Source organism: Camelus ferus, chromosome 16, assembly GCF_009834535.1.
Source record: "Camelus ferus isolate YT-003-E chromosome 16, BCGSAC_Cfer_1.0, whole genome shotgun sequence".
Lineage (NCBI taxonomy): Eukaryota > Metazoa > Chordata > Mammalia > Artiodactyla > Camelidae > Camelus > Camelus ferus.
In genome coordinates this window covers 18,970,596-18,997,449 of record NC_045711.1, presented here as the reverse complement: position 1 = coordinate 18,997,449, position 26,854 = coordinate 18,970,596, and the positions used below count along the sequence as shown (strand labels likewise).

At 62.3% G+C, this 26,854-nt stretch overlaps 1 protein-coding gene and 1 long non-coding RNA gene across 8 annotated transcripts in view; one reads left to right on the top strand and one right to left on the bottom strand.

Annotated features, from left to right (window-relative positions):
* The window catches only part of RAI1 (retinoic acid induced 1), a 101,936-nt gene that overhangs the window by 6,217 nt on the left and 68,865 nt on the right, over window positions 1-26,854 (top strand). For 3 of the 4 annotated variants that reach the window (XR_004326722.1, XR_004326721.1, XM_032499007.1), the window contains exon 2: window positions 26,158-26,298. The exons of the other annotated variant lie outside the window; for it this stretch is intronic. The gene's annotated coding sequence lies outside the window, so the exon portion shown is untranslated. The remainder of the gene's footprint in view (window positions 1-26,157; window positions 26,299-26,854) is intronic. 4 annotated transcript variants of the gene reach the window in all.
* Window positions 20,942-26,287, bottom strand: LOC116669340. 4 transcript variants are annotated; one of them, XR_004326725.1, is made up of 6 exons: window positions 26,142-26,239; window positions 23,168-23,232; window positions 22,500-22,647; window positions 21,498-22,051; window positions 21,268-21,330; window positions 20,942-21,179 (listed from the first exon to the last, which is right to left on the bottom strand). It is a non-coding gene; the product is annotated as an uncharacterized LOC116669340 (long non-coding RNA). The 4 variants fall into 4 exon arrangements; XR_004326723.1 differs by having other exon boundaries at window positions 22,500-23,232; window positions 26,142-26,287; XR_004326724.1 differs by lacking the exon at window positions 22,500-22,647.

Genomic DNA, 26,854 nt, shown 5'->3' with positions numbered 1-26,854 from the left:
TGGGGTGACACTGACCCCCAGGGCCCCCGCCCTGGCTAATTAAGCAGAGAGGCCCCGGTCTCCCGGGCAGGACGGGAGCCTGGGGAGCTCCGTCTGGCAGTCTTTGGCCTCAGCCTGAGCGTTCCAGAGGGCCAGAGATGGTGAGCGGGGGGTGCCTGGCAGCAGGGCCTGGTGGGTGAGAGCAGAGGTGGGAGAGGCCTGAGTCCTGGACTAAGTGAACGCCTGTCTCTCCGGTGCTGAGGGATGATGGAGAAAAGCCATCGTTTAATGAGTGCCTGCTGTTGTGCTGGGTGCTGGGTGGTCCTCTCTAAGCCTTATTAATTAACTGTTGCATACAGATTATCAAGGAAACTGAAGCCCAGAGAGGTTAAGTGACCTGCTTGAGGTCACACAGCAACCAAGTGCAGAGCTGAGATTGGAAACCACCTCTTTTGGGCACCAGAGCCAGGCCCTGCCTGCTCCTCACTCACCTCACGTTGGTCAGTCATCAGTTCAGAGGATAATCTCTGGCCATGAAATGATAATGCAACCTGGTGGGAAGTTTTTACGGCTTGGAGTCAGAAGTGGACTTGAATTCTGTCTGACTGGGGGGCAGTTTTAGTCTCTGGAGCTTTCTCAATTGGCATCTTCTTTCTTCTGTTAAGTGGGCACAATCACACCTTTATCCGAGAGTTGCCATAAGGGTTAAACTCTGCGGTTGGGGACAGGAAGGCGAAGAGGGAAGAGGGAGCCCCAGGGAGGTTAGGACCTGCTCTGGGCCACCCAGCATGGCAGGGAGCAATAAAAGAGTCCTGGGTAGAGGGAACCAGGCCAGATTGTGGTATCTCTGTGCAGTATCAGTGTTGGGTTTCTTTGAACGGGGAGAGAGGTCAGCCCCCACTCTGCAGGTACAGAAGGTGGTGTGGAATGCGGGTGTTTATTTTTCTTTCCTTGTGAAAGCCCTGTTTCAGCTCAGGCTGATGGGGCTTTCAGAGGAACACTGCAGAGGTGTCTGCTATGGGAGAGGTCTGCCCAGCTGTCTGCCCCGGGTGGGCCCTGAGAGGGCATCTCCCAAGTAAGGCCCCCAGTGCAACCTGTAAGCCCTCATCCCAGAGACTGCCGTACCTGGGGCCCTCAGGAGTGAGGAGGGGTGAAGGCCATGAAACCAGGGCGTCCGTCTGCCTCCCCAAATTGTACCTTCCTGGCCCCATTCATCTGCTTACCTCCTGGCAGCCCGTGGGCTGCTGGGAAGTCAGGGGCAGCCTTCCTGATGAACAAAATAAGCCTTGCTCACAAAAGGAGAGGGGAGGTTGGCTGGACCTCTCTGGCTCTCTTCTCCCAGCCACTGGCTTTAGGCATCGCTCCTGCTCCACCAAGATGGCACCCCCCCCCCCATCCTGAGAGGCAGTGAGGGGGCTGCAAAGCCCTTGTGGGCCACACCGCCCCAGCTGGGTGCCCCTGGCACTAAGGAGGTGAATTCAAGGATCGATGAGGTGGCCCAGAGGCAGGGAGTGCTGTGTGGCTGCCCCCTCCTTCCCTTCAGCAGGCTGGGAAGGCGGCTTAGAGAGGAAGCCAGGCCGGCAGGTAGCAGAGAAAGACATCGGATCCAGGGGGAGCAGCAGAGAAAGCAAACAAACAGGGCTTTGTGTGGCTGCAGATTGGCGGCTCAGAAGGGAAGCCGGCTGGGAGGGGAGGGGGAGGGGACCGGAGGCCCGGCCAGTGCTCTGGGCAGAGATAGGCGGCTGGACGAGCCCCGGCTGGGCGGCCAGGGAGCAAGGAGTGCCACTGTGTGTGGACAGGCGCCTGGAGTCAGCCTGGCCGAGTCCCAGCCGTGCCACTTCTCTCCTTCACACATCTGGGCGTTCTGGCCCACCTACTCGGGCAGAGCCACTCACACGCGGGACTGGGGAGACAGTCACCCCACCGACTGGCCCGGCCCCGTCAGTGCGAGCCCCCACCCCGCGGCGGAGGGCGCGGGCCAAGGAGGGGTCAGGGTCTGCCCGGGGAGCTGCCAGCTTGCGGGGGCCTGGGCAGCAGCCGAGCCGAGGGGTTCGCTCTGTCCAGCAGCAGACGGCTGGCGTGTGGGTGGGCAGAGGCCCCCTGCACTGGGGTGAAGAGGCCACCTTGCGGGGGTCAAATCCTGGAACCTAGCGGGGGAGCCCGGCTTCGGGGAGGGCTTGGTGGGAGCCGGCAGAGTAGACGTGCAGGCAGCTGCGTTATCGCCTGCGGGGCCATTTCCTCTTCTCCCTGACCTCAGGAGGGCAGACGCCCGCGCTTCCTGGCCTGCCCTCGCTCCCCGGCGGCGCCCCTACCTAGGCCGCGCCGGGGCCTCCGCGCGTCCGACAGGACGAGCCGACCGGGGCCGAGACCGCGGCGCGGGGAGGCCAGGGCGCGGGCGGGGCGGGCGCTGCGTCGCCATGGCAGCGCCCTCCCGGCGTGCTCCGCGCGGCGTGGAAGCCCAGCCCCTCGTAAAGCCTGCAGCTTCCGGGAACCGGGCGCGGGGCGGGGCTTCCGGGAGGGTCGGTCTCGGCCGGGTTCTTCTCCTCCGGGCCTCCCCACTCGAGGCTGCCTTCTCCCTCGGCTTTGCGGAGGGTCCGCCGCCTCTGCCGCTCCCGCTGGATCGGGCCGCTCGGTGCGGCGCTAGCCTGGGGGCTTGCGAGGGGCGGCTGTCCTCGGCCTTCCGCCGGCCTCGCCCGGGGCATGCGCACTGGGAGGGCGCCCCGCGGCAGCAGGAGGGACTCGGTCCTGAGCGTTTTGCTTTTAGTAAGATCACCAGGTTATGAATGTGTTGATTTTAGGAAAACCTGAGGATAGCGGAAGACACGTAAAAAGCTGCTATAACTTCATCCTCAGGACATAGTCATTTTCAGCACTTTTTCTCTAAGCACGTGATAGACGTGATAAATGTAACAAGTATGAAATGTGGAGTCGCGCTGTAGGTTCGCTTTGCAAGGCACTTGGTGGTTTTAACAGCTTTTCCCCCTCACTATAAAAGGAGGACAGGCTTATTTTGGAAAATAAGACAAATTAAAGAAAAGCAATTCGCCCAAACTCCGTCTCCGGAGGCAGCCGCATTTGACCTGCCTTTGCCTCTGCCCCCTGTTGGTGAGGTGTTTCGCTTGTTTGGGGGCGCCACCGCTCCTGTGTATACCGCGTGATAGCCTGCTTTTCTCCCTTAATGTTGTGTGGCGTGCGCCTTCTTCCTGAGTCTGAGTCTGCAGAGAACTGGAACCGGTCCTGGGGAGAGCCTCAGAGGGAGGCGGCCTGGTGACTGCTTCCTAACTACGCTAGTCCCGTGGCCCATCTTCGGGTCTGTCTCCACGGCCTAGGAGCGGATTTCTGCTGCCCTGGGCTCCGTAGCCTCTCCCTGAGGGCGTGCGGGCCTGGTCCAGCACAACTGCCCTCTGCCCAGCTGCCTCTCAGGCCGAGCTGCCCTTGTCCCCGTTCGTCCCTGCTGCCAGGCCTTCTCTTCCCTCCTTCCTGCGCAGTTTGAGTCTAGCACATCCCAGCCCTGCGAGAAACAGGCTTTGGAAAATCACGGTTTCCAGGGACAGATTGGTGTTGAAAAGGCATCCAAAGCTTGGAGGAAAAAGCCCAAGAGGCCGGAGAGGGCAGGGCTCTGTCCCTGAGCAGCAGCTGGATTTAGTGCAGGGAAAATCACAGAATGCCCCTTTCCCTGGGAGTCACCCCCGGGCGGGGGGCGGGGGAGGTACCAGACATCCTGCCCCGTGGGCCACCACCTGCCGCACCACCAAGTGCTCTCTGAAATGGAAAGATACAGGAGGGACCTGCTGCCAGCGGGCCTGTACATTGTATTCTCTTAGCAGGTTTATTCAATTATAAATTACTTAAGACCCGTTTCGCTTTACCTGGAGCAAGGAGGCCGCCAGGTGGGGCTGAGATTGATGCTCTGAACATGGTTTATTTATCATGGGGAATTTAACCAGGCAGCAAGGTGGGTCTGTGTCTGTGTGTGTCTGGGCTTGGGGGCCTGTGTGTATCCGACTTGTCTGTCCGTCTTAGGGGGGGTTCTGTACATGGAAGGGTGATGGTTTTTGCACGGCTGTTGTGTCCAGGCACGTGGGTGAGTCTTTGTGTGTGATGTGTGTGTGTCTGGGTTGGGGAGTGATTTGAGAGGTGGGTTTTGTGAGCACATCTTGGGTGCGCATATGTGTCATGGTATCCATGATGCAGGGAGAGGGGCACGCTCTCCTCTGTGTGTCTGCATTTGTGGGTGGGGACCTATGTGTGGCTGAGTGTCTGTTGTATGTATGTGGGTGTCCCGCGGTGCCAGGCCTATCTCCATGTGCATGTGGACTGTGGTGCAGGATTTTGTATGAGTGACAGAGGCAGTGGCCTCTTATCCCCGCAGCCCTGGGCACTAGGAGGAACTTTACGCTAGGTACATGTGAGTTCAGGGACCCCTGTGTGGCCGGGCCTCAGGCTCCAGGACGAACTGGCTTTGGGGACTGTCTTCCCACAGAACTGGGCCTTTCCTGCCCTGTGACTCAGACCAGAGGGAATGCTGGGGCCAAGGTGGCCCAGGCCCATGTTTCACGGATGGGAAACCGAGGTCCAAGGGCACATAGCCTGTTGGCGGCCAAGCCAGGACCCTGACACAGAGCGTGGCTCCGGCTCCAGGACTCTGCTCTGGGCCAGCCCCTCCCTGGGCCTCAGTTTCCTCTTTTGTTCCCAGCTACATTCCTCTCACACAGAGACCAGGGCACAGAGGAGGCAGGGGTTGGTCAGGGGTCACTCAGCAGGTTGAGTCTGGCTCAGAGGCAGGCAGGTGGCAGGAGCAGCAGGGGTGATGTGAAGACCCTGCTCTGGGCCTGAGTCCTGGCTCCAGGGCGACTCTGCACCCGGACATTGTCTCTGTCCCTTCCCTCGCTGCATCCCCTGAGCCCAGACCAGGGCAGGGGCATTTGGTTTTCCTCAGCCTTGTGACAGCCCTCAGCTCCCTCCCTGCAGCTAATTCGTCTGTCACTGCTTTCCTAATGAGGCTGCCGCCTGGCCCAGGACAGATGCCTTTGCAGGCCAGGGGGCAACTGAGGGGTGGGCTGGCCTCATGGTCAGGCTGGGAAGGGGGGCAAGCCCTCTGCTGCCTGCACCCCCAGCCATGGGGCCCTGGGGGCCACCCAGGCCCCTGAGCCCGCTGTGTGGGGCAGGGTGTGCCGGAGGCCATGGGGAGGCAGGAAAGCCCACAGCAGCACACGTTTTTCTTTGGCACTGAGATTATTTGTAGTAATTATACTTCGTCTGGCTGATAAGTATGCTTGCCGGCCTACTGTGTGCTGGGACGAGAACCCGCTACGATCTGGGTGTTTGTAGGCCCTGTCCTTGGGGAGCTGTGGCCACGGCAGGAAAGACGTGACAAGCTATTTGCGTCATGACACATTCATGTGTGAAATGCACGTTTATCGTGAGCCAAGACGAACTTGCAGAGTTTTTCTCGTGGAGAGTGGGGGTCCTGAGCCTAGGCAGTGGGCCACTCTGGGCTCTCGAAAGGCTCGCCCAGGACTTGAATGAGTCGGGAGACTCTGATTCTCACTGTGTGGCCCCAGGCCACTGCCCACCTTCTCTGGGCTCCTCCGAGGCTAGAAGTCTCCTTCTAGCTCCCTCACCTCTGAGTGGAACTCCGGCAGCCTGGGTCTCCTCTCAGGCTCTCTTGCCCTCCCCAGCCAGGGCCCTCAAGACATCTGTCACCAACAACTTTGACTTTGGAATGCTGGAGGTGAGGCCCCGGGGGGCGCCAGGACCTGGTGCCCCCGCAGACCCCACCTGCCGTCTCCTCTCAGCCCTTTTGCTCTCACAGGAGGAAGCAGGGAAGAGGCAAGCAGAGCCTCGGGCCCTGCCCCCAGCAGAGGGAGGCGGGGGTCACCCTTCCCTCTGCCCTCCAGTGTGTCTGAGGCCTGGTGGCCACCAGGCGCTATGCTGTGCGTCGAACCAGCTGTCCTCCTGCGACCTCTGGTCCACAGACCCATTTTGAAGGCCTCACTCGGCCTCACCCTCGCCCTAGAGCGTGGTGACCAGTGTTTGGGGAAAAAATTAAAAAAAAAAAACTTTTCCTCGCTATAGGGCATTTATTGCCAGGGAGCAGTCCTGGGTAATTTCAGCCCAGCTCCAGTTTACAGCTCACCAGCATTATGGTCTGCCTCCCTCCAGGCCATGACTGATGGCGCCTGAAGTCTCCCCCAGCCTCCTCCTAGTCATAGTCCCCACTCCTCCCTGCTGCCTCCCTGCCTGTCACACAGGGTGCTGTGGCTTCCTCGTTATGAGCCCGGCCTCTGGAGCCAGATGGCCCAGGTTCAAATTCTCCATGTCGTGACATTTCGGGTAAATCAGGTCTGTCTCCAAGACTCAGTTTCTTCCTCTGTAAAATGGGGAGCACCGTAGTAAGTACCCACTAGCCCCTGGAGTTGCCAGCGGGATCAAGTGAGAGAATACTGAAGTGCTTAGAACTGGCCTCAGTGTTGGCCGCTGCTGTGCCAGTGCTGAATAAATGAGCCACTGCAGGCTGAGGCCTGGCTCTGGCCCCCGTGCAGGGCCCTGTGTGAGTGACGTGCTCCTCCGGGCCTGTTTCCCCAGCTGTTTGTGGGAGAGAGACACCTGCCTTCTCTGTTAGACCAGACCCCAGCCCACCCCTCAGTCCCAGGTGGGCCCCCTGCGGCCAGGGCTTTTGTCATTGGGGTCCCCCACACCTGAGTCTGGGGGGACTCAGGTCTCAGCATCCCTGTGGGTCCTGCCGCCCTTGGAGCGCCTCCTCATTCTTAATGGTCGCAGACGTGGGTTCAGTTGTATCTGCCTGGCCGGGTGCTGTGGAAGCAGCTGCGCGTCCCCCGCCCAGCCTTAATTACCTGTCTCTGGTGCAGGGAAGTGGGGGGCCCCCTGAGCCTCTCCAGCTGCCCCGAGCTCCCGCTCACCCCCTCCCTTGAGTGCAGCGCTGGGTGTGGAGCCGGCGTGGAGGTTGGTGTCGTTGATTCACCGCACACCCAGCCTTCCAGCATGACCGGCCAGCTCTGGCTTGGCATTCAAGGCCCTGCAGGACCGCCTGCTGCCCATGGCCTGACCGGATGTCACCCTCTCTGCACCAGCAGTAAGGATGGTGGTCACTCACTGGGAGCACCTTCCACGTTGCCTCTCTGAGCCCATTGCCCTCTCTCTGCTCCACCTCCCTTGCCTTTCAGAAGCTCTTTCCTCCATCTGAACAAGGGCCTCAGGCCAGTTCTCTCTCTCCCACCCTTCCTGAAACCCATCCCTGCCCCTCCAGGGCTAGCCTCTGTCCTCCGTGGATGGTCTGGGCCCTCTGTTGGGGGTGGGGCAGCCCAGAGTGAGGGAGTTGGGGTGTGTCCCACCCCCAGACCCACAGTTCCTTGAGGCCAATCTGCTCCGACTGCCCTGCCCCTGCCTGGCACCTGGGGTGGCACTGGGGCCAGGCTGAGTGCTGCCCCACGCCCTCCGCTCTGGGTAGCCTTGAGGCTTAAGCTGTTCTCTGTAGGACCTGCCACTGCTCCTCCAGCCGGCTGCCAGGTGAGCCGCTGGGTGAGCCGCTGGGAGGGCCTGGTTAGAGGCCCACATCCCCTCTCCTGCAGAGAGAAGGAGAGGAGGGGAGAGGGAGGCTGGTCAGCAGTTTCTGCAAGACGCCCTTCTCCCCCACCCCCCGACTTGCACCCTAGCCCCTCTGTTTGCGCTCTCCAGCCCCCTCCCCTCTGGTCTGCACCATCCACATCTCCTGGGGGGGTTCTAGCGTCCTTCCTCTGTGCCATCTCAGAGCCAGAAGCTCACAGGGTAATGCAGGGCCCTTCACAGACCCCCCACCCCGGCCCCGCCCTGTATGAGCAGGGCTGCAACAGGAGCAGGTCAGGCTGGGGCTCTGCCCTCCGATGTCACCTGTCTGGGTGGGTGGGCCTGGACAGGAGTACTTGGCTCTCATGTAAAAAGGGCCAATTGAGAGGAAGCAGGGAACATTTTTGAGCCCAGACGGGAAAGGTCAGGAGGGGCCGCTGTGCTCGGCCTGGAAGAAGGATGCAGTGAGCTAATCGGGCTGGGAACAGCCCTCCAGGCAGGGGACAGTTGGAGCAAAGGCCGGGGGCAGAATGTTGCCTGATTGTGGCGGGGAGTAAGGGACAGAAAGCGTGAGCTCACAGACCGTGGTGAGGCTGAGGCTGGAGGTGTGGGCAGAGGTCCCTGTGCCACCCAGCAACCTTCAGTGGCTCCCTGCTGCCCCGAGGGCCAGAACTGGTCCCTCTGAACTCAGCCCACATCATCTCAGGGCCTGGCCTGGCCTCCACCCCATCCCCTTTTCCAGCACAACCTTGGGCATTTATTGAGGGCCAACTGTGTGCGTGCAGCTGCCGGTGGCTCAGTGGCCATGGGGCCTGCTGGGTGGGCTTCTTCTGGTTTCCTGGGGTCCCAGCACACCTGGCCTGCAGCCAGAACTTGGCTCACTCCAGCCCGGTCCAGATGTCCTTGCAGACAAGATGGAGGGGAACGGGCAGGCGGCCAGGGGCGTCAGGCGGCATCCCAGCCAGGCGGACAGTCCTCCCTGATTGATGAGGTGGTGGAAGCCTGGAGGGAGGTCTCTAGCGGCGTGCCTCAGGGCTCTGCCCTGCCCATCTAGGGGAGGGATGAGGCCCCCATGGGTTGAGCACCTACTGTGTACCAGGCTCTGCGTGCAGCTCTTGGCGTCCGTAGCTTGTCGCTGCACCTCAGGTGGATGTGATGCCCACCTTGTCCTGCAGGTGGAGACGCAGAGGCTGGCGGGGTCATGCCATGTGCGAGGGTCACTCAGCCGCGGGAGGGGGTCTGTGCACCCTGCAAGCCTGAGTGTGTTCCCGCAGGCCTGGGCTGCTCCCACAAGGCAGGCGTGTTTCTACCAGACTGTGGGCTTGGGTGGGAGGTGGGCTGTGCCCTCTGCAGCTCTGTCTCTCGAGGTGGATGGCAGGTAGCAGGTGCTTAATAGATGCTTGTGGGCTGATGATTGGGGCAGGGAGCTATGCATAGGGTTCGTAGGTGATGGAAAATTCTGCCTCCTGTCTCCACCCCCAGCAGCTAGGGGGTGGGCAGCCATGGTTGGTGAAGGGACTTCTGGGCGGGGGGTGGGCTCAGAGGAGGCGGGGAAGGACGGCTGCCCTGGGCAGCTGGCCTGATGGGGCTGGCTGTGCTGTGAGCCGGGCATGCTCTTTGGGGCCTGGATGCTGGGGATCAGGTGCAGGTGGGGCTCTTTCTGACCAAGCTCCTGGCCGCGGGGCGTTTGGGAGGGACCACATGACAGACGCTCCTTCTCGTGACAGGCAGTGCCAGTCTGCACCCAGGACCTTTCTGGTGCGGGGACCCCTGTAACTCAGGAAATACATATCATGGTCTGGGGCTCAGGTTCCTGGGGGGTGGTGGGCAAAATAAATACCAGTAGCAATCATGACGGCCACCACATTTGTGTCAGGGGTCCCAGGACTCACCTGTGCTCCTCAGAACCCTGCTTTACAGATGAGCGAGTGGGGGCTCGGGGAGGTGAAGGTCACAGAGCAGAGCTGGATCTGACTCCTGGTGGGTCTGTTCTCAACACCACTGACCCCTTGTCTTTTGTTCCTCGACCCCCCTCCGCAGACACGCCATGTGGCTTCTCTGAAGGTCCTATGGTCTTGTTTTTTGAAGTCCTGGGGGTGGAACCTTGCAGTCGAGACTTACCTCCCTCCATCCCTGTTTGGCCTCCCTGATGGGGCTGCCCCCTGGGAACAGACAGTCTGCAGGTGTCGGCCACTCAGCTGGCTCCTCAGAGCCTGGCCCAGGCAGGCAGGGCCACAGGCTCACTGGCCAGGAACTGGACACTTCCTAGGTGGACCTGCCTGCAGGAATGCAGGGGTGTGCGACCACCCTCACTTCTCGAGGGCCCCGGTGGACACTGTGGATGCCTGGCACCCAGTGGGACAGTCAGGGCACAGTGGATAGACTTGTGATCTCATCATGGTCATGCACAGCCCCACGGTGTGGCCTTGGCCCCGTCACTCCGCCTTCTGGGCCTCAGTTTCTCTCTCAGTAAAAGCCGGGACTGTCCTCAAGGGTTCTGGCACTGGGGACATCTGGGGATGGGGCTTGGCAGAGCGAGGAAGCCCTTTCTGGTGGGGACCCCTCGGCCAGCCGCGAGGTGGGGAGCTGAGAGCCTGTGCCCACAGTGGGGTCCGCAGCAGGGTCCTTGAGGGCCTGGGGTCACACGACCTCAGTGTTGCTGCATCCAAGCCGTGTGGTCTTGGTGGGTTGCTTTCCTGGGCTTCATCGTCTGGAAGATGGGGGTGTTCGTAGCCTTGGCCCAGAACGATGCCATTAGCATTAGGTGAAATTCAACCTCAGGCCCTCAGCCCAGTGTCCAGGGCGCAGGAAGCACGAGGTCAGTGGCCTCTGCTGTTCGTGGTGGTGTTGGTGTCATCAGAGGTGGTGCTGGAGCTTTTGGCCCAGACCTCGTCCCCACAGGCCTGTGGCAGGGTCGGGCTTCCAGGATGGCTTGAGGTCGGGTGGGGCCGTGGGCCAGTGCTGGCCGTGGACGTGTGTCCCTCCCAGGCTGGGCACTGCGCTGCCGGGGCCGCCTGCCAGGCCTCCTTCCCTTGGCCCTGGTGTGACTGCTTGGTCAGCAGGACCTGCGGCGTGAACGAGAAGTAGACCTTTGTTGTTTTAAGCCCTTGAGACTTGGGGGTTTTGTTACAGCAGCGTAGCCTCGCCCACGCAGACTGATACAGCGTGGCTGTCATTGCCACGCTCCTCAGATGTGACCCCCACGGGGTTCCATGCAGGAGCTCCGTCAGCTGTGGAGGAGACCTGGCGAAGGACCCAGGACGCTACTGCTGACCTGTTTCCACAGTCGTTTTGCTTAGGCTCTCGCTAATGAATTCACCTTCTTGCTAACTGGTTTACATCATTCAGTCAGGAAGTGTCCCTTGAGCTCCTGTCTCCTTGGCCCGAGGGAGCCCGCAGAACGGTGGGGAGCTCAAGATCGTTCCGCAGAGCCCCAGCGCGCAGCCCAGACGGGACAGGCTGGCTCCCCTGAGGGCTCTGAGGGAGACGCGGAGAGGGACGCTGAGAGGGCGAGTGGGCATCAGATTTGCAGAGCTGGGCAACGGGTCCTGCTCCGGCAAAGGCTGAGAGGTGGCGAGAAGCCTGGGTAGCAGGGATGGGGCCAGGTAACAGCTGGAGGGAGGGAGGCCAGGCCGAGCATCCAGGTGGTCAAAGGCTAGACAGGGTCTGAGAAGGAAAGGCAGGCCCAGGGAGAGCCCAGGGCTGCATGGCCAGTGTCCTGGGGGAGCAGTGGGTGGATGGGGAGCGTTTGGGGGTCAACTTGGTCAGTACCTGAGCACGTCCAGGGGAGATGGCCAGGATGCAGGCTGGTCCGTGGATGGAAGGAAACTCAGGACCACCCTTCCCACCCAAGATCCAACTGCTGACTTGGGGGGAAACTGAGCTGGGACAGAGGGCCCGTGTTTCCTCCCTGTGCCGTCTCGGGGGGAAAAAGAATTGAAACTCCGGCAGGCAGACTGTCTTTAAAGGTTTTCGCCCTTTGAGTGGGGCTTTCCTGTCTCAGGTAACAGATGTTTTATTTGTCGCTCACATTTTCTGAGCCTCTGCCTCAGGCCGGCGCTGTTCCGGGTGCACGTCAGTGAACACAGCAGAGGACCTGCCCCGGTAGAGCATCTGTTCCAGTGGGAGACAGTACCAGGGAGGAGGTTAGAAGGCGATACATGCAGTGAGAAAAAACAGTGCAGGGAAGGGGCTCAGGGGTCGGGGAGATGTTTGCAGTTTTAAACTGGGGAGTCAGGAAAGCCTCACCGAGGAGCTGACTAGAGGCAGTAGGTGGGCACTGGGGGTGTCTGGGCGAAGGGCACTGTAAGCGGGGGGGGGGGGGGGGATGGCCGTGCAAAGGCCTTGAGGCAGGAACGTGCTTCACACATTGTAGAAACAGCTAAGGGGCTGGTGTGACTGGGCGGAGTGGGGGAGGGCGAAAGGCCGCCAGACCTGGGCAGGGCTTTGACCTACACTCTGAAGAGGGGTGGTGTTCCAGCTGCCCTGAGCACTTGAGGGGCCAGGCGGAGTGTGGAGAGCAGGAGGAGGTTCCTGGAGTCTTCAAGCCCTGCCGCCTGACTCCGGCCTCGAAGCTGCAGCCCACCCATCTCCCAGAAGTAGAGGGGGGTGCCCTGCCCACTCAGGCCTTGCCCCCCTGCTGCCCCCTCCCCTCCCCCCAGCTTCCCTGCACCCTCTTTTCTGCTGCCTTTGCTCCGTCCCCCTAGGACCGCTCAGCCTGTGGATGTGGGTCCTCTCCGTGTGGAGGCTGGCCCCTCCAGGGCAGAGAGCCCCTGATAAACTCTGGAAGGAAGCCAGGCCCCTGGTTTACAGCGGGAGTGCTCGCAGCCTGGATTGAAATGACACCACGTGGCTTTCACAGCCTCCTGCCCCCCCACCCCGGCTGCTCTCAGGGGCGAGGCCAGCGACCAGGTGGCATCCTGAACTCTGCGTGCTGCAGAGTGGGGTGTGGGCTTGGGTGGACGGGTCACCATCTCCCACATCTCGCACTATGTCTCCAGGCAGCTCTTTGCCTGTCATGCTCGAGACTCAGGGACATTCTGTGTCCCCACCTTTCAGTGGTGGCTGTCTCTACCCATGGTCCCCTCTTCATAACGGAGGGATTCCAGACGAGGTGAGGGCACAGCAGTGGCCAGTCTGGAGACCAGGCTCTGTCCGGGCTGGGCGCCAGCCAACTGATGGGAGCCAGTAGGGGTACGCCCACCGTTTCCCAGCTCTGCGGGGGGTGGAGGGGGGCCCTGCACTCCAGGCACTGAGGAGTGCTCCGGGCGGGCCGGAGCGCCCCTTATCCAGGTGGGAGACTGAGGCCCAGTGAGAAGGGACTCGCGTCAGGAGCGGAGCCGCAGCCTGCGGTCTCTCCCTGGGCCCCGCGGTGGCCCAGCGCCTGGCCCTGTGACGAGAGTGACCCTTTACAGACAGCCTGCGGGGCCAGCCCCTCCCCTCCGCCTGTGGGGGGCGGCGCGGGGGGGGGGGCGGGGTGCTGCTTTGGCCCGGGCTCCCTGCCTGGTTCTGTGTGGCACTTCCTCAGTCTCTCCCGCAGGCTCGGAAGCGCCCCTTCCCCGCCCCCAGGCGCCCGCCGCCCCCTCTGCTGCCTCCTCACCCAGGTCCCCAGGGGCTCTGGTTACCCTGCTCCGTGGCACCTCCCTCCCTTCCCGAGGCTGCCCAGCGTGCAGGCCGCTGTCGGGGGTTCCAGGCCTGGCCTGGAGCAGCGGCCACACACCCCTGGCTGCCCCCCAAGGTCTCCCTCCTGCACAGCCTGGGGTCTGCCCCCACCCCACTCCAGGCCCCTGGCCTCCCCTGGCCCTGGGCCCCCTCCTTTGGGCCAGGATGTGGCCTCCAGGCCTGACTGGGGAGATGGGCCCCTGCCCGAGCTCCGTGAACCCTAATGCCGGGTCCAAAGTGACATGTGTCAGCACACTGTCTGGGCAGCTGGCCTGGAGCTTTGCGCTGAACCTCAAGGGGCCCCCGAATAGCAGCCCCGTGCCTGGGACACACACACGTGTGGGTGCAGCTCCCCGGGGGTTGGCACCTGTTTATGGAGCCAGTGCCAGATCCTGGGGGAGTGGGGGCAGTTCTAAGAGCTGGTGTCTTAGGAGGAAATCCTCCCACCCCGTTCTCATCCCTGGACGCCAGCCCGCTGGGGCCGCACACACCCCCTCCACTGCTGCGGTCACGTCCACAGGCACCCACGCCCCTTCTCACACATACGGGCACGCCCTCCACCGTCAGCCTCCCCCCAAAACACAGAGCGGACCAGGGCACTGGGGCCACTGCACGTGCCACCACTCAGGCCCGGTGGCCACAGGAGGGCGACTCAGAGACCAGGTGTTCACTGACTCCTGGGGGGCTGTTCTGCTAACACTGTGCACAGAGACACAGACACCTATGCAGGGACACACGGGTGTGCGGGCACACAGCCGCAGCCAGGGGGTCCTCCCCGTTGCAGGGTGGGAATTTTTCCTCCTTGTCTCAGCGGCATCCTGTCCCCACCCTGAGAGCAAGAGTCTGCCCAGGGACCCTCCTCAGGGCCTGGCCCGGCTCTGTGAGTGAAGCCTGGCACTCCTGCCCGGGGAAGGCACAGCCCGCCTCTGTGCAGGAGGGAGGACTTCGGGTGGGAGGCCTGCTGGGCTGGCCCCGTCAGGGGTGGCTGGTGGCCTGTGATGGGCACAGCTTGCTCTGCCTGAGCCTCGGCCCCTGCCCGGCGAGACCTGGGAGCTGTGCCCTTGTCCCCTGTGCCTGCCAAGGACTTGTCCTCTTCTCACTTCGGAGGTGGGGAAACCAAGACAAGGAAGCAGGGAAGGGCTGCTTCAGGGACACGGCACACTTCCCCCAATGCCCTGCCTCATTTGAGGCAGACAGCCCCTTCAGAAGCCCATGATCCTGTAGGTGGAGGCCTTCAGGGCCATTTTCCACAGAGGCCCAGAGAGGGCAAGGGTCTTGCCCAAGGTCACACAGCAAGCCTGTGGCACAGCCAACCAGACTCCTACTCCAGAGCCCTGCCTGGGGGGGCCCCATGTGTGCGCGGGAGCGGGTGTTGAGGGGGGAGCAGGTGGGAGGCAAGGCTGGGTTTGCATCGAGCCTCCCGAGCCTCCCGTCTCCCCCTCCCCTACTCCCTTCTCTCCCTCACATGGGTTTGTTTGGAGAATGACTCACAGGAATGCAGCAAAATCCTGACGGATGAGAGAGCAGGGCTGCTGCACCCGGAAACCTCTCTCCTCTCCCCTCTTCTGGGTGGGGAGGTGGGGCTGGCGATCCGGGGAGCCCTGAGTGCAGATGGGGAGACTGAGGCCTGGGAGGACTCTGGACACTGCCCACTGAGCCCATCACTGGCGTGAAAACACACGCACGTGCACACACGCACACACACACACACCCGGCTGCGGTAGCCCTTCCGGGCTCCAGCCTCTCCCCCTTGCCCCTCACCTCCCCCAGGTGTTCCATCTTGTGCTCCTGTGCAGCAGTACGTGTGATGCTGCACCTGGACCCCAGTGGACCGTTCCAGGCCCGAGTTGTTGTGGGTCCCTCCGGGTGGGGGGCTGTTCACTCAGTCCCTTGATGACGCTTCCTGCTTCTCAGCGCCCTACTGTGTGCTGGGATCGGCCAGGGTTGGGGAGGCCTGGATGGAGGGGGTGCCCCCCAGCTCTGTCAGATGGGGGAGGTGAGTGTAGGGGGCCCAAGGGGGCAAGTGAGGCGCAGACCCTCTTTGCGGACGCAGTATGGAGGGGATGGAGGATGGAACTGGCAGGGTGATGGGGTGGGGGCTTGGTGAGCCTGGGGAGGAGCTGGCCTGAGCAGCGAAGGGCGTGGGGTCAGCAGGGCCAGCGCAGGGAGTGGCCTCGGTGCCTGCTGACTTGGTCATGCGGCTGTGTGCTTCTCTGGAGGACCAGATCTGTTTCCAAGAGACGCCGGAATTTGAATTTGTCTGTGAACCTCTCGGCCCCGTGTGGTTGTCACCATGCGTGCCCACAGGCAGAGGGCCATCAGCTCACCACGTCTCCTCCTCTGCTCTGTGGGTGCTTGGATCTTGCGTTCGCTCCTTTTACGTTGCTAATTTTATTGGGAACAACCGAGATCCTCACTGAGCTGCAACTCTGTGCTAGGCTGTGCTAGGCTTGAGAGCAGGGCACCAAGTGACAGATGGAGCTGCCATTTTAGGGCAGGAGGAGCCAGGACAGAAAGGACGTCAGGTGACAAGTGTTCTGAAGAAGAAAGCAGAACCACAGGGAGAGAGTCAGGGGAAAAATCCAGCAGACACCTAGGAGCACGTTCTAGGTGGCAGGAACAGCCAGTGCAAAGGCCCTGTGGCAAGCCCAGGCTTGATGTGCGGTTGGAGCCGAGGGCGTGAGGGGGGTGGGTGGAGCTGAGGTCGAAGGTAGCAGAGGTCCAATTGCACTGGGGGTTGTGGGATGCGTAGAAGTGCGTGTAACTGTGAGGTGGAGCCATGGGGTGTTCTGAGGGCGTGTTGGGTGTGATCTGACTCGGGTTTTATGTAGCTGCTCCCTCTGGCTGCCTTAGGGCTAAGGGGGCAGAGGTGGGCACAGGGAGGCCAGGAAGAGGCAACTGCTCCACACAGCTGGCGAGCAGGCGACTGGGTGACTGCTGATGAGTCCTGGTTTCTTTTGGGGGGGGGTGACAACGTTCTGAAAATAGTGGCGATGGCTGCACCACTCTGTGTATACACCGACAAGTGCTACACAAGGGTGAATTTTACAGTGTATGGACTGTCTCTCCATCAAAAAGAAAATTCGGAGCATCCTAGGATTTCTGATCGAAACTGATGTACATAGAGAAGACCAGAAGGAAATGGTAGTGGTAGCTGTCCCAGGGCGAGGGGACCCTGGATTGTTTCCCTTTGTACTTTTTTTTTTTTTAATTGCTGCAAATGGCATTTTTTATTATTTTTTATGGCTGAGTAGTATTCTTCCTTTGTACTTTTGTGTGCTTTTCACTCTTTAAAATTAAAAGAAGGAATTTGCCCGTGCAAATTAAGTGCTTTGTGATAGGTGAGCAGGGGGAGGGAATCAACTGGAGGGCTGGGCACCTCTCTCCGGCCCCGTCGGGCACTGTCTGTAGGTCTGCAGGCTTTCACGTGGCGGCTCTGGTCTCCAGCTCTGACCTGGAGTTCCATGCCTGCTCACATGGCCTTGGTCAAGTCAAGCGACCGGGGATCTCCCCAGCCCTCCTCGGCCGCATCCACGCTGCGCAAGCAGCATCTCCACCCAGAGACCCCTCTTCTGCTTGCACGCCCTTAGCCACGGGCTGCTCACCACCTCCTGGGCAGCTTGCACACTCCATTTCTGGGCAGCTGTGTCTGTGAGCAAGCTCTTCCTTATATGGAGGCGCAAACTCTGCCTTCCTGTTGCCTCTCCTCCTCCTCAGCTCCCTCTCTGAGCCCCAGGCCCTGGGCCTGTGGCGTGGGGCTCCCTGGGCTCCTCCCTGCCCCGCACTGGGCTCCTGGGAGGCTGTGACGGGCTTCAGGGCTAAGCAGCCCAGAGCTGGTGTCTGGGGCCATTCGGCTTTGGGAGGAAGTGTGGGTGGGCTTTGCCCCAGCAGTACAGCCACACAGAATTTCCAGATGCAATGTTCAGAGCATGGCCACGAGCTTGGAATTTGATACTGATCCCAGAGGTTGAAAGCTCAGCTCTCGGTAGACCAGGAGGGAACCATCGTCCCCAGAAGTAAAGCAGGCAGGTCCCACGCCGACTCCCAAGCACTGACTTCCCTAAGTCCACACAACCTGGGCCCTGCTGTTCTCCCACTTTAAAGGTGAAGAAACTGAGGCTGAGAAACGTGGCAGGAAGCAGGTGGGTGTGAGTCTCTGCCGTGGGTTTGGGGAGCGGCGTGGACTCGTCTGGGAGACCAGCAAACAGCCCCGCCAGCCCCCCCCAGAGCACTGCGGGGGGGCTGCCAGGGGCACGTGCTGACCAAGGTGGTCGTCCAGTGAGGGGTCCTCACACCTGCCCCATCCGGGGGCTGTGTTGGGAGGGTGCTCCTGGTCTCCAGCTGTGAGCTCCTGGCTGGGCTCGGTGAGAGAGATCACAGCTGAGAAGCCTGTTTTCCAGCCCAGATCACCGCCCCGCCTCCCCGTGAGGTCAGCAGGAGCAGAGCACCATCCCTTTCCTCGGCTGTGGAAACCCGGCCCAGAGAGGCTGTGGAGCCGCCCAGGGACACACAGGCAGGCTGCGGCGGGGCTGGACTTGCACTGGGGGCAGGCAGGGGCAGCACCTTTCCTGGCTGCGGACATGTGGGAGGGTGGGATGTGTGACTTCATCGCCCATTAGCTCTCCAGGAGAGCCCATTAGGGCGTCTGAAGCCAGGGCTCGACTCCTCTGCCCTCCATACGTGAGCCCGGGCCAGACTGCTGAGTGGGGCCCTGGGCCTGACAGGTGGATAGGAGTGGCAGTGGTTCAGGCTGGACCCGAGGTCGCCCGGGCTGAGTGCCTTGCCCTCCTGCTCTCCAAGCCTCAGTTTTCACATCTCTAAGATGGGCTCAAGACACCCACCTCTAAGGATTGCTGTGGGGCGGGTTCCATGGGGATGTATCAGCCCCGGCTTGGCTCTGCGTGCCGTCCCCCAGCCCTATCACCTGGCTTCCATCCGGGAATTCTGGGATGAAGCCAAACCAGGAGGAGAAACACGAGACTGGTAACCTCCCCCTCCTCCCCCTCCCTTCCTCCCCCTCCCTTCCTCCCCTCTCCTTCCCTCCCCTCCTCCTCCCTCCTTCCCCTCCCCTCCCCCTCCCCGCTCCTTCTCCTCTTCCCTCCTTCTCCCCCACTCACAGCAGCTCCACAAACACCCCTCCCTGCCTTATGATCAGCAGTTTCTTCTCCATCCTTCCAGAAGTGATCTCTGCAGATTCGGGTACCCCTGAATTCAGGCTTCTGACTTCAGTGCTCCCCAGGCTTCACCTGCCCCAGGAGAAGCTGGGCACGTGTCTCTCTCATCCTGCAGCTGGGGCAGGGGACTGGGTCTCCCTTAGCAGGGAGGGAGTTGGCCACGTCATGCCAAAGACCAAGGGCACATCATAACCAGGCCAGGGCCAGGCAGGAGCTGCAGGGGACAAGGTCAGGAGGACTTCAGGGGTCCTCGCCTGCCTGGCTCTGGGGGCTGCAGGCCAGGAAGGTCTCTAGGGGCAGGATCCCTGGTGCCACCAAGCTGAGTGGGGGCAGAGGCCCTGGAGCTCTGAGCTGAGCTGGGAAGGGGCTGGAGGGGTCACTTGAGGAGTGGTTAGTCACCTTGAGGTAGAGATACCGATGAGCTTTGGAGTCAGGGGACAAATGACATGGAGGCAGGAGCCCGCCACCCAGGTGTGTGAGTCCGCGTGGCACCCCCCAGAGAGGGGTCTGTGCAGTGCCCTTGTGCACCTCCTCGGTGCACACACATGCACGCACGTGTCTGATTAGGGGTGTGTTTCCACATGTCCTGACCGCCTCCGACCTGCTGCGTGACGTGGCCAGGCCCTCTGTGAAATGGGGCACTGGCAGCTGCCCCGAGTTTGGGGGAGGGAGTAAGGCACACCCTCTTGCTGGGTTCCCTTGGTGGCAGGCAGAAGCAGCCCCTGGGGGCCCCGGGGAGGGCCAGGACGGCTTCACAGCCCCTCAAGAGAGGAGGTCTGCTGTTGCTCGTGGTGCCTGGCTGGGGGGCCCGGGGGCCCAGTGAGATGGGGCCGGGGTGGGGATAGTCTGGTGTGCACACATCTGCGTGCTGGCGTCTGCACCTTAGCATGCCAGGGTGTGTCTCTGCATGTCTATGTGCCCATGTCGGGGGCTGTGCCCTGGTGTCTGGCTGTGTGTGCTGCCCCAGGCCCGCCCCAGCCACCACAGGCCCTGAGACCCCAGGGTGGTCCACGGCGGGTTGACAGTGCTTCTTGCTGGGGCTGTGGGGTGTCCCTGAGCTGGGCTTTTCCTTCCTCCCCACATGGTCTCCGGAGGGTTGTGCCCACGAGAGGGGCCTCTGCCAGCATCAGGGTTCAGGCTCAGGCTGGGCCTGGGGTCAGAGGTCAGTCCACGGCAGGGCCAAATGTCAGTCTTGGCTGGAGACTGTGGCTGGGGTCAGGAGTCCATTCACGGCAGAGGGCGGGGGTCAGCTTGGGGTGGGGTGCTCACACTGTGACTGGGCCGAGGGTCAGTTTGTGGCTGGTGCCAGGGGTCCATCTGCATTGGTGCGGAGGGCTGGTTAGCCCTCGGCCGCGCTGCCGCCCCCAGCCCCTAAGTGGGCCCTGCTGGGCGCCAGACAGGCAGGTGGCTGCCAGGAGCTGCTCCCACAGCCAAGTTAGGATCCTAGCCAGGCCAGAAGTGCCTGGAGAGGGTGGTCTTGGTCAGAGCAGGGAACCAAGGCACGTCCTCTGGACCCAGGGCCTCTCCGGAGAATGCGGAGCAGGAGAGGCTGCAGGCAGGCCCCTGCCCGCCCCTCTCCTCCCCTTCCCTCTGCTCCTGTATCTCCCCTCCTCCTTTTTCCGCCCCCGCCCTTCATCCCTCTTCCTGCCTGTCTGTCTGTCTTCCCTCTTCTTCCCATTCGTTCCCCACTGAGGTTTGCCTGCAGCCTCCAGCCCCTGCCTTCTGAATCCAGGGCCTTGTCCCTCCAAGCTCAGGGACACAGTCAGTGTCTTCAGGTGTGCTGGGCGCTGGGAAAGGAAGGTGATGTGAGGGTGGGGGTGCTTAGGGCTGCACTGGCCTGGGTCCCCCAGCAGATGAAGGCTGTGGGGGTTCCTGGCAGGGTGTGTGTGAGAGAGAGAGGTTAGAGACGTCTGGGCGAGGCCCCACACCCAGGGAAGGGGGTCCCCTAGCAGGTGGGTCAGCCCTGTCTGAGTCTGAAGCTATAGCTCCTTGCCTGCTGGCCTCCCACAGTCTGGAAAGGAAGGATGGACAGACAGATGGCAGAGAAACCACAGACAGCAGAGATCAGGGGTCATACAGGCCGAAGGCAGGCAGAGGAAGAACAGGGCTCAGCCTGACAGTCGGCAGGACTGGCGAGCGGACCCTGGCCCAGCCGTCCCCTGGGGCCACAGCCCAGCCCCGGCAGGAGAGGTGGACACTAGGCAGCCCCTCTGTCCCGGCTCTGCTGGAACCTAAATGGGGAGACCCCAGATCTTCCCACAGCCCTTGGGCCCTTGGGGTGGGTGGGGGTGCATACAAACTGAGAACGTGCCGAAAACGTAAGGGAACTCAGAGATTTATAATCCTGATCTCCCCGCACCACCCCCACCCCACTAAAACATTGAATTCTTTGCTTTCAGAGAAGAACACTTCTCGAGTGTTTTGCCCTCAGTCCGCATGGTGGCCCAGCTCTCGGGAAGTGCTGGGTGTGAGAGGTTTGGACGGGAACAGCAGGGCTGGAACGGTTGGCCCACGGGGCCTGGGGGCTGTTCTCTGCTGTCTCCCTGGGCCTCAAGGGGGGTTTCAGGCCCAGACGACCAAGGAGCGATGTGGGGGTGGGTCACGTTTGCTGGTCTACGAGAGCGGCAGGGGCCACGGGGACGGAAGTTCCGGGACCCTCGGAGGAGGCTGACCTGGACCCACTCGCTCATAAAAGGGAAACTGAGGCTCGGAGCAGGACCTTGACTTGTCCAGTCACCGGTGCACGACCCAGGCAGGCAGGGTGCCCGGCACGTCAGCCGAAAACGGCCTTTTCAGCAGCTGATGAACGGGATGGAGGTCACTACCTTGTCCCGGGGGCAGGGCCTTCTTTCCTGAGGTGCCCCCCCAGCCTGCCCCACGCGCTCACCTGGCTGAGGGGCCCCTCTCTCCTAGCTGCTCAGACCAAACATATCAGCTGATCCTGTTGGTGCTGCGTCCAAAATAAACCCAGAATCCGGTGCCTCCTTGGTGCTGCATGGGCTCCCCCCTGCCAGGCCACCCCACTCCCACCCTGGCCCCACCTGTGTTCTCTTCCCAGCAACCCGGGGGACGGTGGAGGGGCCTGAGGGCGGCCAGAGCACCGCAGGGACGCCTCACCTCACGCCTGGTGAAAGCTGTGGTCCTTACAAGGGGACAAGGGCTCGTGGGTGGCCCTGCCACTCCTCTGTCCCAGTCTCTTCCCACGCGCCCCGTTGCTCACTCCTCTCCTCGCCAGCCGCTGCACTCCGCCGTTCCTGGAAAGCTGACCCTGCTCCTGCCTCCAGGCCTTTGCTCCTGCTGGTCCCTCATTCCTCACCTATCCCCAGAGCCGTGTGCGCACTCCCGCAGCCTTTCAGGTGCGGTTCCGTGACCTTCTGATGGGAAGACAGCCCTCCCACGACTGCTCCCAGCCCCCTCCCCGGCTTTATTTGCTTTGTCACAGCCCACCTTACCTACATGTCACGCACGATGTCACTCAGTTTCTTGACTGTCTCCGGACTGGAAGGAGTGGCAGCTCTGTCTCATCCCTTGCTCTGAATCCTCACACACAGAACAGTCCCTGGGACATAGCAGGTGCTCAGTAAACACTGGCCAAGCAGTTGGGCAAATACCTCTGCTGCATGCAGGCCGGGTGCTGGGGCCAGGTCAGCGGTCGACCTCAGTGAACCGGTCTGTGGAATGGGGAGGGTGACTGGTCTGAGGGAAAGATGGAAATTTGAAATTGCTGGCCCACTTCTGACCCCGGGCCTGGACACCTGCAGGCCCTCTGGCCTCTCCTCAGGAGAGCCATGGCACCCCAAGGCTAGGGGTTACCAGACCAGGGCTGAGCTTGAATGTGACTCTTGGGTCTCAGTGGCCCCCATCTGGCCTGGTTGGGGGTCCATGCCCCTCCTCTCTGCCTCTCGTACCCACCAGGGTGGAACCCCCTCTCTGGTGGCCTGTCAGTGAGCCCTGCTGACCACACTGCCTGCCTGGGGTCCCTGCCCTGGCTCCTGTTTATTATTTAACCCTGGGTGGCGTCTGGACACAGCCACCCTGCCCCAGGAAGCCTTGGCCCTTTGAGACCCTGAACCCCCCTCCCCTGGCCCACAGAACTCCCCCGCCAGGAGCCGGACTCACACGGTGGGCGGTAGAGTCAGACCCCTGGCTGGAGCAGGAGGTCTACAGACAGGCAGCCAGTCCCTCCGTGTGAATGGAAGGCCGGCTGGGCACTGGGTGCTGGGCGCTGCCGCCACCATCCCATGGAATCCTGCCACTAGGGTCTGATCTGATGGAACAAGCAAGGGGTTGGGGACCATGGAGGCCTGAGTCTCAATCTTGATGCTATCACTTTGCTTATTCATTTGCTAAGTGCATATCAGCGTTTCCTCCAGACCTGGCACTGAGACACACAGAGGGAGCAGGAACTTAGGTGGGGATCGTGTATGCTCAGAACCCGGCTTCTCTGAGCCCGGCAGATCCCGCCTTGGGGGCCGTGCAGCTCGGCGGTTGCTGTCCTCCTTTGGCAGATGTGAATCTGGATCCTCTGCCATGCCGAAAAAGGGCCCTGCTCCCCTTTGGGATATATCCCTCCACCACCTCGTTCCAGACTCTTAAGACGTGTGCTTGGAATCCAGAATCTACAAAGGGCCCTTGCTAAGTGACCTTGGATGAGTCATACACTCTGTCCTTGCCCTGCTGCTCTCACCGCCCCCCTCCATTGTTCTCCAGGGGGGCTGTGGGTGCAAAGAAGAGGAAGCCCTGGGCTGGCTGGGGTCAGGCTCACTCATTCACTCACAGATACTTACTAAATGTGTACCAGCCACCACTCCAGGGACGGAGGGTACGCCAGTGAGCAAACAGACAAAAACACCTACAAAAGAAGCACATCAGTGAGTTATATGGTGCATTAGATCATAAGGAAGAACACTCTAGGCAGAAGGACCAGTAAGTGCAAAGACCCTGAGGTGAGAACATAACTGGTGAATTGAAGGAACAGCCAGGAGACAGGTGGGGAGGGGCTGGGGGAGCTGACATTTTCCTTCTGATCTGGCTGAAACCAGGGAGGCCAGGGAGTCTGTGCCTGCCCCCTAGGGGAAGGAGGCACCCACTCCTGTCCTCGTTCTTCCACCTGCCACCTGGCCTTTGGGTGGCTGCCTGGAGGAGGTGGCCGAGTCAGGATGTGACAGGCACCATCTGAGGCTGAGGGTCAGGCATCACTGTGACAGGGGTTATGAGTTCGTCTGTGGCCAGGTTGGTGGTCCCAGCAGGGACTGGGGCTCTTCGGTTCGCATGGTGCGCACAGCGGGTGTCCCCTGGTCGACTCAGCAGCCTGAGGACAGAGTGCCCAAACTCCCAGGCCGGATAACTGAAGATAGATACTAAGCAGATGGAAAGCCTGGGGTCCACGGAGGAGCAGGGCTGCCCAGGGCCTGCTGGCTGAGAGTGGGTAGCTGCAGCTGGCCTCTCTTTTTGCCACATCCTTACCAGTGGAGCCCAGAGGGCAAGGTTAGGGTCCATTTCTGGGAGAGAGATCTGCTCTTGCCCCAGGTGGCCACACTCGGGCCTGGGCAGGCTGTAAGATGCTCTAGGCCGGCAGTTCCCAAGCCTGGCTGTGAGATGCTGATTCCGTGTGCAGAGGCTTGGGTGATTGGCTCGATGAGGTCTGGGCCCAAGCCCAGGGACCTGTTATTTGAGTCCCCAGTTGATACTTTACCAGTGGCAGATTTGGGAGTGACTGTTCTGGCCACTGGGGTCCTAGTGGCCTCCATGCCACCAGGTCCTGCACAGACTGCCCTCAGAGGCACAGCACCTGGAGGTACAGCGATCTTCTCGCAAGACCTCTTCTCACACCCCCTTCTTCCCCCATCCCACTGCTTGTAATCATGGCGGGGGTGGGGTGTAGGGTGTATGAAGACCGCAGTCTGGGGGTTAGTAGGTGGGGACAGGGGTCGGGCAGTCACTGAAGACTAAAACGGGAGTGACAGAGGTTGTGGGGGGCGCTCCTCCCCTCCTGCCAGAGGTGGGTGTGCCGAGGTGTGTGACATGGGCCGACTGGCGAGCCAGAGAAAGTGGACTGAGCCAACCCGGACACGTCAGCATGAGCCCTGGCGCGATAATCGGGTGGACGGACGATAGGCCAGGCACGTGTCTGGGTGGCAGGGTGGTGGAGGGAGAGGACGGATGAGTGAATGAATGGCTGCGTGGGCGGCGAGGGGCGGGCCAGCCGAGCGCTCAATCACAGCCCCAGGGCGCAGCGCCCGCCGGCTCCGCTCTGAGCCCCCCACCGTGGCCCGGCCCGGGGCGCGTAATTCCGCGTCCCCAGGACTCTGGGGCCGATCCGGCGGCGGCGCCGGGACTGGGGCGAGGAGGGGCCGCCCCTCGGCCGCCGGGGAACCGGAGGTGCGGTCCCGCCTCGAGGCCCCAGCCCCGCTCTTCTTTGTCTCGACCTGGTCCTCTGCTGTCTTCGGACCGCAACCCCCCTCTGCGGGCCGCCCTTGCCTCCCACCCTAGGCTGCTCCCGGATCTCCGAGTCTCAGTGCTCGCTGCCCCCAGCCCGTAGGCGTCTCCCCGGCCTGGCGGGGTCCTCTAGGACCGCGGGGCCGGCCAATGCCAGGATCTCCCAAGCCGCGTCTCTGGTGCGGAGGGGGCGCGGGATGCAGGCCCCCTGGTCTCCGCCTTCTCTCCTCCGCACCACCCGTCGCGCGGCGCCCCGACCCCAGCGCGGCCTGTTCGCGCCTCAAGCGGCTCTTCTGCGGCGGTGCGGTCCTCGACGCCACGCGGACCCCCCCCTCCAACGCCAGGCCCCGGCCCCGGCCCCGGCCCCGCCCCGGCCCCACACGCAGAACACAGCCCCCCCGCCGGCCCACAGCCCTTCATGGGCTCACCGCCCCTACAACCACAGCCCCACGCAAACGAGCCCCCGCAGAGTCCCGGCACCCCTCAGACACACTCAGGCCCACGCAGACACAATCCCATACGCACACACCCTCACGCAGACACAGCCCACACAGGCGCAGTCCCACAACCCCCTATAAACAATCTCACACAAACAACCCAACGCAGGCACCGCATCACTTGGTGCCTCCGAGCCCCAGAAACAACATTCACAAGCTCGCAGCAGACCCTCAAACCCCGTGACATTCACACAGAGGACAGGCTAGAAATACACAGCCACACTGATACACACACCGACCCATACGCGCAGCCAGGAGCTCACCCACGGGCTCGTAAGTCACTGGGAAAATATTAAAGCGTTCCCTCCCTCCCCTTCCATCTCTGGCGCGCGCGCGCGCGCGCACGAAAACACTCACTGCCACCCGCCCCCCGCCCTGCAACCCCAGTCCCTAAGCGCCTCGGAGCCTCCTAGCCGGTGACCCCAAGCCCCTGCGGTGAGAGCCGCGGGAGCGTCTCCCGGGCGCCCCCTCCTCCCGCTCCCACTCCTCCCCCAGCCTCCTCCCTCCCTGCCCCCTCCGCCTCCTCCCTCCCCCGCGTCTGGGGCGCGGGCTGCGCGCTGCCAAGCCCCCTCATCGCGCGCCCCTCCCCGCGCGCGCCCCGCGCCCGCATCGCGCTCGCCGAGTGGATGCGGCCACGGGGCGGTCTCTACCTCCTGTCCCCCGGCGGCCCGTGAATAATGGCTACTGAGGGCGCTCGTAGGGGCTGCTGAGAAGGAAACGCGGGGCACGAGAGACGCGGCGCGCGCGGGAGCGCGAGGGAGAAAGGAGCGAGCCCCCGGCCGCCGCGAGCGGCGGGAGGAGAGAAAGGAATCGTGCGAGCGCTCACATTTTTTTCTCCCAAGGATCTCATCCGGCCGCCGCGTTCTGGAAGAGAAGAGGGGAGAGCGCGCGCGAGCGAGAGAGGAGGAGGAGAGGCGGCGCGGGGAAGGGAGGCGGCGAGACGCGCAGCGCCGGCGCCCGGGAGACCCAGGAGGAGCCCGCAGGTATTGTTGGCGGCGGAGCTTTGTGTCTTCGGGGGCCGATCCGGGAGCTAGGGCTCCCGGTGCCGCCGGCGGGGGTCGCCGCCCGCCATCGGCACCCCTCCCGCCGCGCCGCGATCTTGGCTGGAGTTGCCGATCAGCCTGTTTGGGGTTTTCCACACCGGTTGAGGGAATCGGTCTCAGGAGAAGGAATTTCTTTCTTTTCTTTCTTTCTTTTTTTTTTTTTTTTTGGTCGCAGTTTGGTTGTGCCAGGGATTCCCCCTCCCCTTTCCCCCACAATACATTGGTGAGGGGTCTTGGCGACACTGGCACTGGCAGAAGGCTGGGGGCTGAGATGGCGGGGCTAGTGGCCACGGACAGGAGGGGAGAGACGCCGGAGAAGGAAGGAGTTTTGCTCAAGTTCGCAGTCTGCGCCCCCGAGCTGGTCAGGCGGGGAGGGCCGCCCGCGCGCCCGGTCCTGCTCCGGGCAACCGGTGGGAAACTTCCCGAGAGCGCAGCCTCCCCGGGGACTCGGCGCCCCCGACGCCTCGGGCGCTTCCTCCGGCCGCCGCAGCCCCTC